Here is a 12,094-nt window from a genome sequence, read left to right as displayed (position 1 = left end):
AACCTGCAAATGGCCAGTGTGTCCGCAGGGAAGGGAATCCCCTCAGGACTCCCAGAGGTTTGGTTTGTTTCCTGGCTGTTTATTTACATAATTAGAGCTCATAATTCCACACAACGCAAAGGGAAATAAAAAGCAGCAACAAAAGAGATCACGGAAAAGCACAGGCAGAAGTCATTTGGTTATCCAGGACTGGAATAAGGCTCTGGTGGAACTTAAGGATGGCTTTGGCTCTGCAGTTGGTGGTCACCAGCTGGTCTCCAGCATGGATAGGACTTCATAGAATCATGGAATGGGTTGGGTTGGAAGGGACCTTAAAGCCCACCCAGTGCCACCCCTGCCATGGGCAGAGACACCTCCCACTGTCCCAGGCTGCTCCCAGCCCCAATGTCCAGCCTGGCCTTGGGCACTGCCAGGGATCCAGGGGCAGCCCCAGCTGCTCTGGGCACCCTGTGCCAGGGCCTGCCCACCCTCCCAGGGAACAATTCCTGCCCAATCTCCCATCTAACCCCAGTGGTTTGAAGCCATTCCCCAGAGGGAAAAATTCCTTCCTAATATCCAAGCCAAATCTACCTTCTTCTGGGTTAAAGCCATTCCCCTTCTTTCTGTCCCTCCATCCCTTCTTCCAAGTCTATCTCCAGCTCTCCTGGAGCTCCTTTAGGCACTGCAAAGGTCTCTAAGATCTCCCTGGAGCCTTCTCTTCTCCAGGCTGAACAATCCTAGTTCCATCACTTGTCATCACCCAGATCCCATGCAGAGATTTCCTCCATGACCACCATGTGCAGCTGAGGGACAAATTCCCATGCAGCCTGTGAAACCATTGAGGACCATGTTTTAGAGAGTGACATCCAAAGGTTTGCAATATAAGCCTGGATAAGTGTCTTTAATCTGAATTTGGTTAACTATTTTGTACATTCCAGCTTGGTGTTCGCACCCACTTAGACAAATCTTCCTATGGTTTCAGTGTTTCAAGCAATTCCAAGAGGATGGTAGAGGGGGGAAGGGTAATTCCACCACCAACGTGGAGCTGCTAATGGGCTAAAATTATACTATCTGGAAAAAAGTCTTTTGCTTCAGGACAAAAAGTATCTGAAGAAAAAATGCTTAAAGTAGCAAGACTGAGGCTTGGACTTTGTACAAAAGAAAGAATAAAATACTTATAAAAAGCAAAATCCAAGTGAAAAGAAATATTCTGCATAGTCATGTTAAAAGGGAGGTGAGTAAGGTCAAGGATAAGTTTTGTTTTGAGAACTGTGCAGCTGAGGAGTGCAAAAAATAACAAATAAGAAAAATGAGCCTTTTTTTCTATCTCCTCCTGAATGAAACACGGCATTTTGTGGGAAGTCAGTCACTGGGAACTGATCGGGGATGACAGAGGCAGGTCCAGGCTCGGCTGTACAGATAATTTCGGTCCCTTTCTGTATGAGCAGTGGGAATGAGGCTGTCCCAGCTTTATCTCCGGGTGCATTTCCATCTCACCCGGCGCTGCCGTGTCTGGTGTGGGAGAGCTCATCAAGCGCGTTGCGTTAGCGCAGGGAAAGGGGGGAAGCAGCAGCCTGGCCAGCGGGGCACTCCCAGGCATTCAGAGCAGCCCAGCCACCCTCAGCTGAGACTGATCAACTGCAAGAAGTGGGAAATGGCATTTTTTCCTTCCTAGGAAAAGCTTTTATCCGTGTGTGTGTGTGTGAGAGGCCGTGAGGGGGGAAAGGAAGCACAGCCAGAGCTCTTCCACCTGCCTGGGGCAGTATGGCCATGGATCCTCTGCTCTGAAACTCTCCTTGTCACCTCCCAGGGACATCTGCTTGGTCTGCAAAAGATGGAACTGGTGTCTCCACACTGCAATAGACTGGGAGCAAGGTGGGTAACACAGGAGGTGTAATTAGAAATGACTTCTGAGTCATTTCTCCTTCTCCAAGAGGAGCGTGGAAAGGCTGCTTGGGGGGGGCTGCTGTGGGAATAAATAGCATTGTGTAGATGATGGTATGGAAAGTAAGCAAAGAGTAAGATGGAAAATGGAGTTGTCTGGAACTGGATGATCAGAAATAGTTGCAGTACCAGAAATGAAATTGCAGAATCACAGGCTGCTTTGGGTTGGAAGGGACCTTAAAAACCACCTCATTCCAACCCCTGCCACAGGCAGGGAAGATGAGAGGCAACTGCAGAGCTCTGGATATCTGCTGATGCTTACTTGAAAGAGAGACAAGGGAAAAAAAATTAAATCAAAAGATATGATTCTCATTGTGAAAGTCAGACCAGTCCCAAAGTGCTTAACTCAGACTTCAAGTCCCTCAACCCCTCTTGAGGGCAGGAGGAAGGAGCTTCCCACGTATTTTGGGAAGGACAGGACCACGGGAGCTGTGTCTGTTTGCCAGGCCTGTAGTGAGCACCTTGCCTGACATTAAGCAGAGGCAATAACTTTGTGATGACCTAAATTCATTTTAAAAAGAATTACTGATGTATATATTCAGGTCAATAGCGCTTTCCCCAGGTTTCAATAATCGGATCAATTATCTGAATCCAATAAAATCTTATTAAAGAAATTCAGAATTATCTTTGGAATAGCTGGCCTTGTAGTCCCTGAGTAGGTTACAAAAACTGCTAAGAATTACTGTGACCTACTTTCTGGGTGGTACAGATATCATTATCATATCAGAGGTGCAGGCTGATAAGGCTACATGACTTCCATCTCTTATTGAAGAGAGTTTGGCAAAGAACTCACACATAACTTCAATCTAGGTCTCCAAATTATTTTATTTTCCTAAATATTAACTGAAATTTGAAAAGTCAAAGCATTGCATGTGAAGAAGCACCAAGTGAACGAAGTGCACAAGGTAAAGCCAACAGGGTGATCAATGTTTGAAGCACCTGGGGTGGGGACAAATTGTTGTTGTTGCAGGTCACAAATGCTTGATCAGCTCAGGCAGAGCCACACTGACCCAGGGGTACTTTGCACCTCCTTCCACAAGGTCAATGAGGACTTGAATCCTGAGGCAGAGGAGGAATTACAATGTTTTATTGCAAAAAACAATGGAAAACCTTCCAGCCTTCTCTCTGCCAGGTGAGATGTTTGGTTATTTTATTGCTCCTGAGACAACTGCTTTGTTAAAATGTGGCTGGAAACTTCCCTGTGTTTCTAAGCTGTTCTCTGACAGGGCAGCATGTGCAGATCTGGGCTGGGGAATGAGGTTGTGCTGGGCAGGATTGTCCCAAGGGTGGCTCTGCAAAAGCAGCCCATTGGTGTCTGGTACCTCTGAAGTAAATCTGAACTCCGTGCTGGTTGTTTCCTTAAAAAATACCCTGAGATGTGTCAGGGGTGGAGTTTGGAGCTGTGAAAGACAGTGGGGGTTTAACTGGGATTGCAGTGGGCTCAAGTGGTCTTTGCACTGCTGTTTCTGCCATGGCACCCCTCTCGCAGGCAGAGGAGCCAGTGGAAGGAAGGGTAGGAGGTACCTGGCCAGCTGGTTTTACCTCAGCTCTGCCCTGTGCCCATCCAGCTGGAGGTGTGGAAGATGCTGTGCTCCTGTGAGAAGCACCACTGTTCCCACCACAAGTGGTAAGGAGCTTCTCCGAGCTGTGCAAACACAGAATCCCCCTTTCGTGAGGTTACAAGAGAGGTGATACCAGCGTGTGAGGTTGGAACTGCCTTGTGCAAACCAATGGGGTGGCCTTGGGAGCACTGTCAGGGGTGTTCACGTCCCCTCCTGTGCCACTCAGGCCACTCTCAACCACCTGGTAAAGATGGGCATCCCTCACCAACCACCCACGGCTTCAGGGGCGATCACAGCAAAGGCGGGAGAGGCAGCTGTGGGACCCCCACACCACTGGATCCGTGTGGGCAGCGAGTGTGGCCAGGACGATTTTCCATGAGTTAATGAGGGAGCCGAGGCACTGGGACCCTGTTGGAGAGCGAAGAGCAATCCCAGCTGCTCCGCGGGCCCCGCTGGCGCGGAGCAGCCGGCAGAGCCAGGCCCTCCTCCCTCCCAGCCGCAGGCTTTGATCTCACCCGTATCAAACCAGTTGGGCCCCAGTAGGGTGGTGGGAGGCAGCGGGAGCCAGTGGTGGCGTGTGGCTCAGGGCAGCCACCTTCCCTCCACACAGGCCCGCCGGCCCCCAATCGGCGGTGGGACATCAAGGCAGGGCCGACTGACGAGCGCGTTAATTAGGAGGCTGAAATTATAATGTTATGTTAAAGAACAAAGAGTCTCCAAAGGAAAAATATGTGCCGCATATCTGACAAAGATAAATTGGATTATTCAAAATATTCCTGATGAAATGCTACATTTTGCAACTAATTATCAATCTGTTTTATCTCTGGACCAGCTGGGCATTTTTGTGCATGCAAGACCTGCCTTACCAATGATCTTAAGATGTCAGTGTAGCGTTTACATCTTTTATTTCAAGATTTAAATAACTAGGAAGTAGCTAATGTAATTCACTGCTGAGAAGAAAGGCTAGTTAGTTGAATGCTTTCCAAAGTGATCTTCTCCTAATGAACTTCTCTGGACTGTGAGTAATGAGACTTCATTCAAATAATGTTTAAGAAAGGTTTTTATAATGTAATTTTTTAAAGAAAGAGCAACATTTAATGCATTTAAAATATCTTTATTAATCCTATACTGTCTCATGTAGCATTAAAGGATTGTGAATGCTTGGTTTTGTTCCTTCTGAATGTTCCCTTAGTGATGAACTGGTTGTAGTAGCAATGGAGCTATAGAAATGGGGCAATTATCTTGTAAATGTTCAGTGATATCTTACAAATTGAAGTCTGACATGATTACAGAGCCATTTTGCTGTAAAAGCATTTGTTGTTTAAATATCTTTATATACCATAGTGGTCTGTAGCTCCCCTGGTCCCTACTCTGATTCTACTCCTACGTGCAAACACTGAGCTTTGCTACCTCTGCTATAGCTCAGCTTTGGGACAGCTGTGCTGAGATTAACCTGCCAGAGGTGTCATAAAAATTTTGAGTGTGATTTTGTGGTACTTTTAAACTGGAATAGGAGAAGATATCTCATAGGTTCCCTTCAATAGCAGTGCTCTGCAATATTTTGGATTCTTTGAATGGTTATGAAGTTCTCCTGGAAGTGTTCTGGCAGATTTTGCTTTTGTGGGACTCAACTGACAGGGTGGCCAGAAAAAAAAAAAAAAATTAAGAAATTAAATTCTTTGACATAAGGTTGCTTGGCCAATTTCTAGGAAGAGACAACAATAAATGTATTTGAGAAAACCTCCCTGTTTTTGATTAACAAATGAAGTATGGGCTGACCTCATCCTCCCGAAAGGTTGACTCCCACTGCTTATGGGACCTGACTGATACACTCTGTGATTACACATTTGTGAAGTTGCCTTTATTTATAATACAGGATCAGGTCAAAAGGACTTCACTCTAGAACTTGAATTTTTCTTCTTCTATCTCCCAGTAGTTAAATTTTAAACACTATATGCAGCCTATATTCAAAGTTTTCCCAGAGAATAGGAACTGAACGTGGAGACTTCAGCCTGTGGTACATGGAATAAAACAAAGTAGTTTGCTCAGCCCATCATTTATTCCTCCCCCATCTACAGAGTAAATTTTGTCCCAACTAGTGATAATTTTAACTGTTCAGGGCAGGTTCTGCTTCATTGTAGAAACGAATTCTTTCTGCCTTTCTAATCAGGATCTTCCCAAAGCTGATCAGTGCATCCTCTGTCTTTCTATGCACTCTCAAGGCCCAATCCTGCAAAGAGCAGGAGGTGCTTGGCGCACTGACCTCCTCCCAGAATTCCTGCCAGTTAGGAGTGGTCAGCACGTGGCAGGATTTGGCCCTTGCTTTGCTCGGAAACCTCCCTCAGCCTGAATGTTTCATAACGTGTGTTTAAATAGTCGCGGCTAGCAAAGAACTTTGATGAGGCAAAGGGGTAATTGGATTTTCTTGTTCTATAATTAAAAAGGTATATATTACATCCACATTAATACCAAAAGAGTTCATCATGATCAGTGTTATTACAATGAATACCAAAGGATTTAACAGTGATTGGCCACTTAGTTTAAAAGGGTACCTGAAATCATTAAATTGTTTGCTGGAGGGCTTTTGAAGGCCTGTTGGATCGCCTGCCACTCCATTTTTTTTTAACTCCTGGCCTGCAATGTGAGGTTTACTTTTACAAAGTAGGAGCAACAGGGTGATCATTTTCCTTTATTATTCCCTTATTGACTTCCAGTTAATTTTAATCTTTGCATTAACTGACCTCTATTAAGCTTGCCAGGTATCTGATTACACCACCAAGGTTGAGACCAGAAGGCGACCTATTGCACCACGTCAATTGTCCTTCACAGAAGCCCTTACTGTTAATCAAGAGAGGAAGATTAAAGGAGATCAGAACTATCAGCCTGGAGTGCGTTTTGCATTTGAATACACCTTTCTACCAGGGTGTGTGTGTTGTCCTAGAAAGAAACAAATATGAGCTCTTAGGAGTAGCTTCTGCTCAAATCTCCACCGAGAGAAGTTCTCAAGACAACGTGGTATCTGCAACCTTAGCTCTGCCCGTAAACACTTTGATACGTTTGTAGAGTTCTAAATTAGATGCATTTTAATTTATCTATAAAACCCCTAATTAAGTTTTCTCATATTTGGACGAACGCAACTTTTTTTCTGCGATCCTAAAATGCTCACACTTAATTTTGTTCAGTTCTACCTAGATATAAATGAGCTTAATTAACTCGCATCATGACTTAGAATCATGGAATAATTTAGGTTGGAAAAGTTCTCTAAGATTGTCAAGTCCAACCATTAGCCCTGCCCATTTTGGGTTGTTGGATAGGTTAGAGTTTACTCCTCATCAGCACATGAATGTTCACACTTTGAGGCAGCTATTTGGGGGTGGTTGGTCTTTGTAGAATTCCCTTTGCAGAATTCAGAATTTAGGGTTTGTAGAATCCCTACATTTGTATCAGTCTGTGCATTTCAATGAGCTTTTAGCCTTCCCACATAAGTGAAAGTCAGAGTGGGGTGAGTTATACATTCCTGATGTGGGAATGTGTGAATTTTTACAGATGTGACTTAGGTGAAATCCACCCAAACTTTTTGTCATGGTGTTCAGTCAGAGGTTGTTTGGCCGGATGTTATTTTCCTGCTGTATTTCACCTCACTACTGCTAGCCTTTTCCGTGCTAGAGCAATTCCAGAAGAACTTTTTCCTGTCATGAAGAAAATGTACAGTATGACCAAAAAAGCCAATATTGTTACCTCAGCTCGTTGGAGTCACACTCAAATTAATAGCCGTAAGTGAAACTTTAAATAACACTGCTTTTTGTAATATTTTCATCTGACTTCATCTATTTCTTGGCTTAGCTCACTGCCAGTCCACTTCCAAAAGTATCTTTGCGAGGTTAAATAATTTTACTGACAAAATTTGTGGAAGCAGAAGGCAAAACGGATGGAAGAAGACATGAAAATATATTAGTTCTAAAGTCTTCTCCATGAAAATAAGATACTGAATAATTAATTGTCAGGTCTTCAGTAGAAAGGTAATCTGTCAATAACCATGGAATTATGGAGCTTGGAATTATAGAGGTTGGAATTTAAGGTTGGAAAAGACCTCTAAGATCCCCGAGTCCCACCATTCCCCAGCACCGCCAAGGCCACCACTCACCCATGTCCCCAAGTGCCACATCCACATGAATTTTGAACGCTCCCAGAGATGAAGGCTCTACCAGTTCCCTGAGCAGCCTGTTCCAATGCTTGGCAACCCTTTCAATGAAGAAATTTTTTCTAATATTCAACCTAAATGCCTTCATTTACTTTTTTATTAACTTTGAGCTATTGTTCTGAGGGTTTTTAGAAAAGGCTCTAAAACTCGTGCAGAAATCCATGGTTTTAGCTCTTCTGAAAGGTTTTTGCATCCATAATAATGAAATTTATTACTCTCTAGCTCTTTGGAAACACTTCCTAGATCACAGGCACAGGTAGATGCTTTTGCTGCCTCTCTTGGAGATGAGAGCAGGATTTTCTGGATGGAACTGGGAAATGTTCCTGAGCACTGGAACCTGGCAGGATAATAAACAGCCGTGTCAGTATTTAACACTAACCAAAAGCACTGGAGACCAGACTGAACTAATTTTACCAGTAGTTACTGCAATTAAACATTTTCACCAGGATGGAAAGTCATGGTTTGGTTTTGAAGTCATTTGCTTGACAAATATCAGATGTTAAAATAATTAAAGCTTGGCCATTTCTATTTAATCTCAAGTGGATCCATGAAAACAAGCAAATTATATCAGATACACCTATTAATTGACTCCTGGATTTGAAGACCAATAGGGACTATTATGGTCATCCAGCCTGGCCTTTGCATAAGCAGTTACGGCATTCCACCAAGTAATTAATGCATCCAACAACTATTTTTAGGAGAAATCCATACAAATTGAAAAGCTTAAGGTGACTTCATGGCTGTTGTAATCTTGTTATATAAAAAATCTGTAGAAATATGGAAGCTGTTGGTGAGCACAGAATGGGTTGCACAGGTACAGCTGTTAGGGAGTTATTGCCCAAATTTTTTCAGTCTTCTCGAAGTGATTTTTAGTATTTCTAAAAGGGAAAGCATCAAATTTGCTCCATTTTACTAAATAATTTTACTAAATTACAATGCATAGTTATAAAACACAGTAATGTGAATTTATCCTTTTGATTACCCCCCCTGTTTTTCATGTGGTAAATCCCAGCGACTGCAATTAATTAAACCATAAATGGATTTGTACAGGAAAAATTTTGGTCAAAAATGAATTTTCTTGTATTTGATTCTCTTAATATATTCTGGAACTTTGTCTGAAATTCTCAGGGACAAAAATTCTGAAATTATTGTTGAAGGCTACAGTGTGGGTCTAGAAAACATATTATAAATGTATGCAAAAATAAATATATTGATTGATCCCTGATTAAAATTGTTATTATACATTAAAATCATATTTTAAAAATTTAATCTTTTCTCTTCAAATGATCTCATGTATATGACTTCACCTTTGATCATCTACAGAAGAAAAAAACCACCTTGAAATTAAAAAAGAAGGTAAGTTGGTGTTAAAATCAGAGTTTTAGTGCAACCAAGTACTGGCAAGGTCAACTACTGCAGTCTAAAATACTCTGAACTAGGTCTGAATATATCAAATTAAGAAATCTATTCATAGAAGGGAAAAAAAGTGAAAATAAACCTCTTTCTAGCTAAGGAATTCCACAGGTGCTTTAAGAGCTGATCTTTTTGGAAGATATTTTTCAAAACCTAAAAATCCTCTTCTCCCTTTTTCCCAGCATCCCTATCCTGCACAAAGCCTCCCAAGCTTGGACAGTTTGTTTAGCTTTTCTAGGAGCTTGTGGAGCTTAATGTCAGCGCAGGGGATCCCAAGAGCTTTTCTCTTTTATAATCAATTCTACCTGCACAAACTTATTCTTAATAAAAAAATGACTGCTTGGAACATGAGAATGTCATTTTATTGGGATTCAGGTCAATAATGATATTTATTTTCTTGACAGAAGAGTCACCTCCAAACCACTCCAACATCCAGGAATTTGGTCATTGTGCTTAATTCATAGCAAAATCAGACTAACCCAACTCAGAAATGCTTTTGTTCCATGGTTAATTCCTGTTTTTAAATAGTTTTATCGTATGAAGGATTCTATTTCCTCCAATTAGACAGAAAAGTTTCCCAGCTCTTCAGCTCTCCAAGGAATGATTAAAAAAAATATGTGTAGATGCATCTTTATGACTTAAACCACAGCAAAGGTATTTATAACTTTTAAGGCATCGAGCATCTGTTCTTCCACTTGCAGGCTGTGTAAACAAGAGTGCTTTGGCTTCCCCTAAAATATCCTTTTTTTTTTTGCAAGTCCAACAGATGCACCGTGGTCATGACAAGGCATCCTAGAGCCCGGCTGCTCAGCTCGTTCCAATCCGCTTCTGCCGGAGCGGGATCGCCAAGGGATCGGCGGGAGTCGGGAACAGCGTTTAGCACTTTGCTGACCTTGAGTCCACCTTTTCAAAACTCCTTCTGGAACCAAGATTTTTTCCAGCCATTTTCAAGTGATTTCTTCCACTTTCTCCAGAGACTGAAACACTTGATTGACCCGTGATGTTCAGTGAAATTCTTGCACGGGAAAAGAAAAAATGTTGGTAGTCGCAGACATGAAAACATTGGTGAACTTTTTTAATTAGGGGTTTGAATTAAAATCTTCAAAAAGTTTTCCACATGTCTGTCCAGAGTGTTTAACAACAGGTATTTGGGATTTCTTTTCATTGTGAAGGAAGATATAGAAGCAAACATGAAAAATAGATCTTTAATTTTAAATATATGATTTTTACCTGTATTATACCCTTGTAGGTACCACTTTGTCTCATTTGAGAGCTGCTAATAACCGGGAAATGATGACTGAGAACTTCTGAAATGACATCAAGTAAAAAATTAAAGGATGTGAGGAGACTTTTTTTAAGAATTAAAAGCTTTTAGAGCTGAGATCATGATAAATTATTTCTCAGCATTCCTTAGAAAGAATAATGGAGCTGAAGTTTGTACTGTGTGGATTGTGTTACTTGATAAATCTCTGGCTCATAGTACCTACATGAAAACAGGATTCCCCAAAGACTTGCCAGGACTCTATGCTAAAGAAGTTCACACAGGGAAAGAGGTTGTTTTTATTTCTAACTCACTGTTATGTCTTGTATTTTTTGCTTAAACTTGGTAGACTTTTTGTGGCATCAAAAATAAAAAGGTCTTCCAGCTTTAAATTTTGAATCAGTCCATGCTGAATCAACTGAATGGTAAAAATGAGTCATGACTGACCAGTTTTCTCTGTTAGAAAACCAAGGAAAAGGAAAAAAAATCATTTTTTTAAACTAAATTACTCAAAAGTACTTTTTAAATGTCTAAAGTTTAACCCTACTTTGAGGACTTTACCTATTAATTATTTTCCCAATGGCATCAGCAACAAATATAGAAGATAAATACACAAAATAAGAAATTCTACAGCAGTAAAAGTTTCAGTAGTTGTATCATGGGTAAACATTTTGATTTTACCCTGCAAATTTGCTCTCTCAGCTCTTTAGACAGAAAGTTTCTCTGTTGAAATATACCAAACCAACATCCAAAAATGCAACTTAAAAACACAATTTTCTAAAATTCTGCATTGTGAAAGCCTAAACTCTGTAAGTTTCCTCATATTTCTCTTTATAATCATTCCCAGGATAAGAGTTAGGTTTTGCTTTATTTTTTGTGTAAAAAAAGTGGGACCAAACACTGAATTAATGAAAGTTGAAGATGAACATTTGGAAGGTAGGTATGTAGGGCTTCATTTCTTTTAAAAATTATATTTGGGGCTCCATTTGTTTATTCTGGCTATTTATCCTGGCTGGATGAATTATTGTTTCCTAGGGATCCATCCAAGCCCTGTGGGTTGCCATTGGCCTCTGGGCACTAGTGAATTCCAGTGTTAATTTTATTGAGTCTTGGGATTTCCTCCTCCTGGTCACTTTTCCCTGGAAATAAAAGTGTGGAACATGTAGGGCCCAGCTCAGCCCTCAGCTGCACAAGATCTCTCCTGCAGCACATGGAGCAGGGCATGGCATCTATAATTTAATTGTACAGCCTGAGTGTTATTCTGTAATCCCCTCGCTCTGCTGTGCCAGAAAGCAGGACTTGATGGTCTGGCTGAGTTTCTGTGTTCCAGAGGTGATACTGGGTCAGTTCTTAAAAAAACACATGAAAAAAAGGAAGCTGTGCTGTTGCAGAATAGTTCTGTGCTACAGGCAAGTTCAGGGTGGTGGAGAGAAAGAGGAGTTTTATAGCTCAGGAGAAAATCCTATATCCATCCCAGCCTCAGAATAGGATTCCAGTTTAAGACCTCGTGGTACAAAAGGCTGTGCAGCCTTTGGTTTGCTGTTTAATCTTGTTGCCCATCTATCAAATGAAGATATCAATTCTGATCTCTCACCACCTCCAGCAAGATTTTTAAGGGTATATATGAAGAACCTATAGATCAGTGAGCTCACAGAGATGCTTTAGAGTGCAAAGTGCTTTTAAATGGTGCAGCTGTCTGCTGTGCTGGGCTGTGTTGGAGGGTTGACTCACCTA

The 12,094-nt window shown here is 41.6% G+C and overlaps 2 long non-coding RNA genes across 2 annotated transcripts; both read left to right on the top strand.

Moving 5' to 3' along the window:
• The first annotated feature begins 1,445 nt into the window (after positions 1-1,445).
• On the top strand, positions 1,446-7,258 carry LOC120410185. Its single transcript, XR_005602141.1, has 2 exons — positions 1,446-1,854; positions 2,894-7,258. It is a non-coding gene; the product is annotated as an uncharacterized LOC120410185 (long non-coding RNA).
• Positions 7,259-8,904: 1,646 nt separating this feature from the next.
• LOC109145848 lies at positions 8,905-10,213 on the top strand. Its single transcript, XR_002047513.2, has 2 exons — positions 8,905-9,042; positions 9,858-10,213. It is a non-coding gene; the product is annotated as an uncharacterized LOC109145848 (long non-coding RNA).
• Positions 10,214-12,094: the final 1,881 nt, after the last annotated feature.

The sequence above is a fragment of the Corvus cornix genome, chromosome 6 (genome assembly GCF_000738735.6).
Source record: "Corvus cornix cornix isolate S_Up_H32 chromosome 6, ASM73873v5, whole genome shotgun sequence".
Taxonomy (NCBI): Eukaryota; Metazoa; Chordata; class Aves; order Passeriformes; family Corvidae; genus Corvus; species Corvus cornix.
The sequence above is the reverse complement of the archived record's forward strand: the minus strand, read 5'-3'. Positions and strand labels throughout refer to the sequence as shown.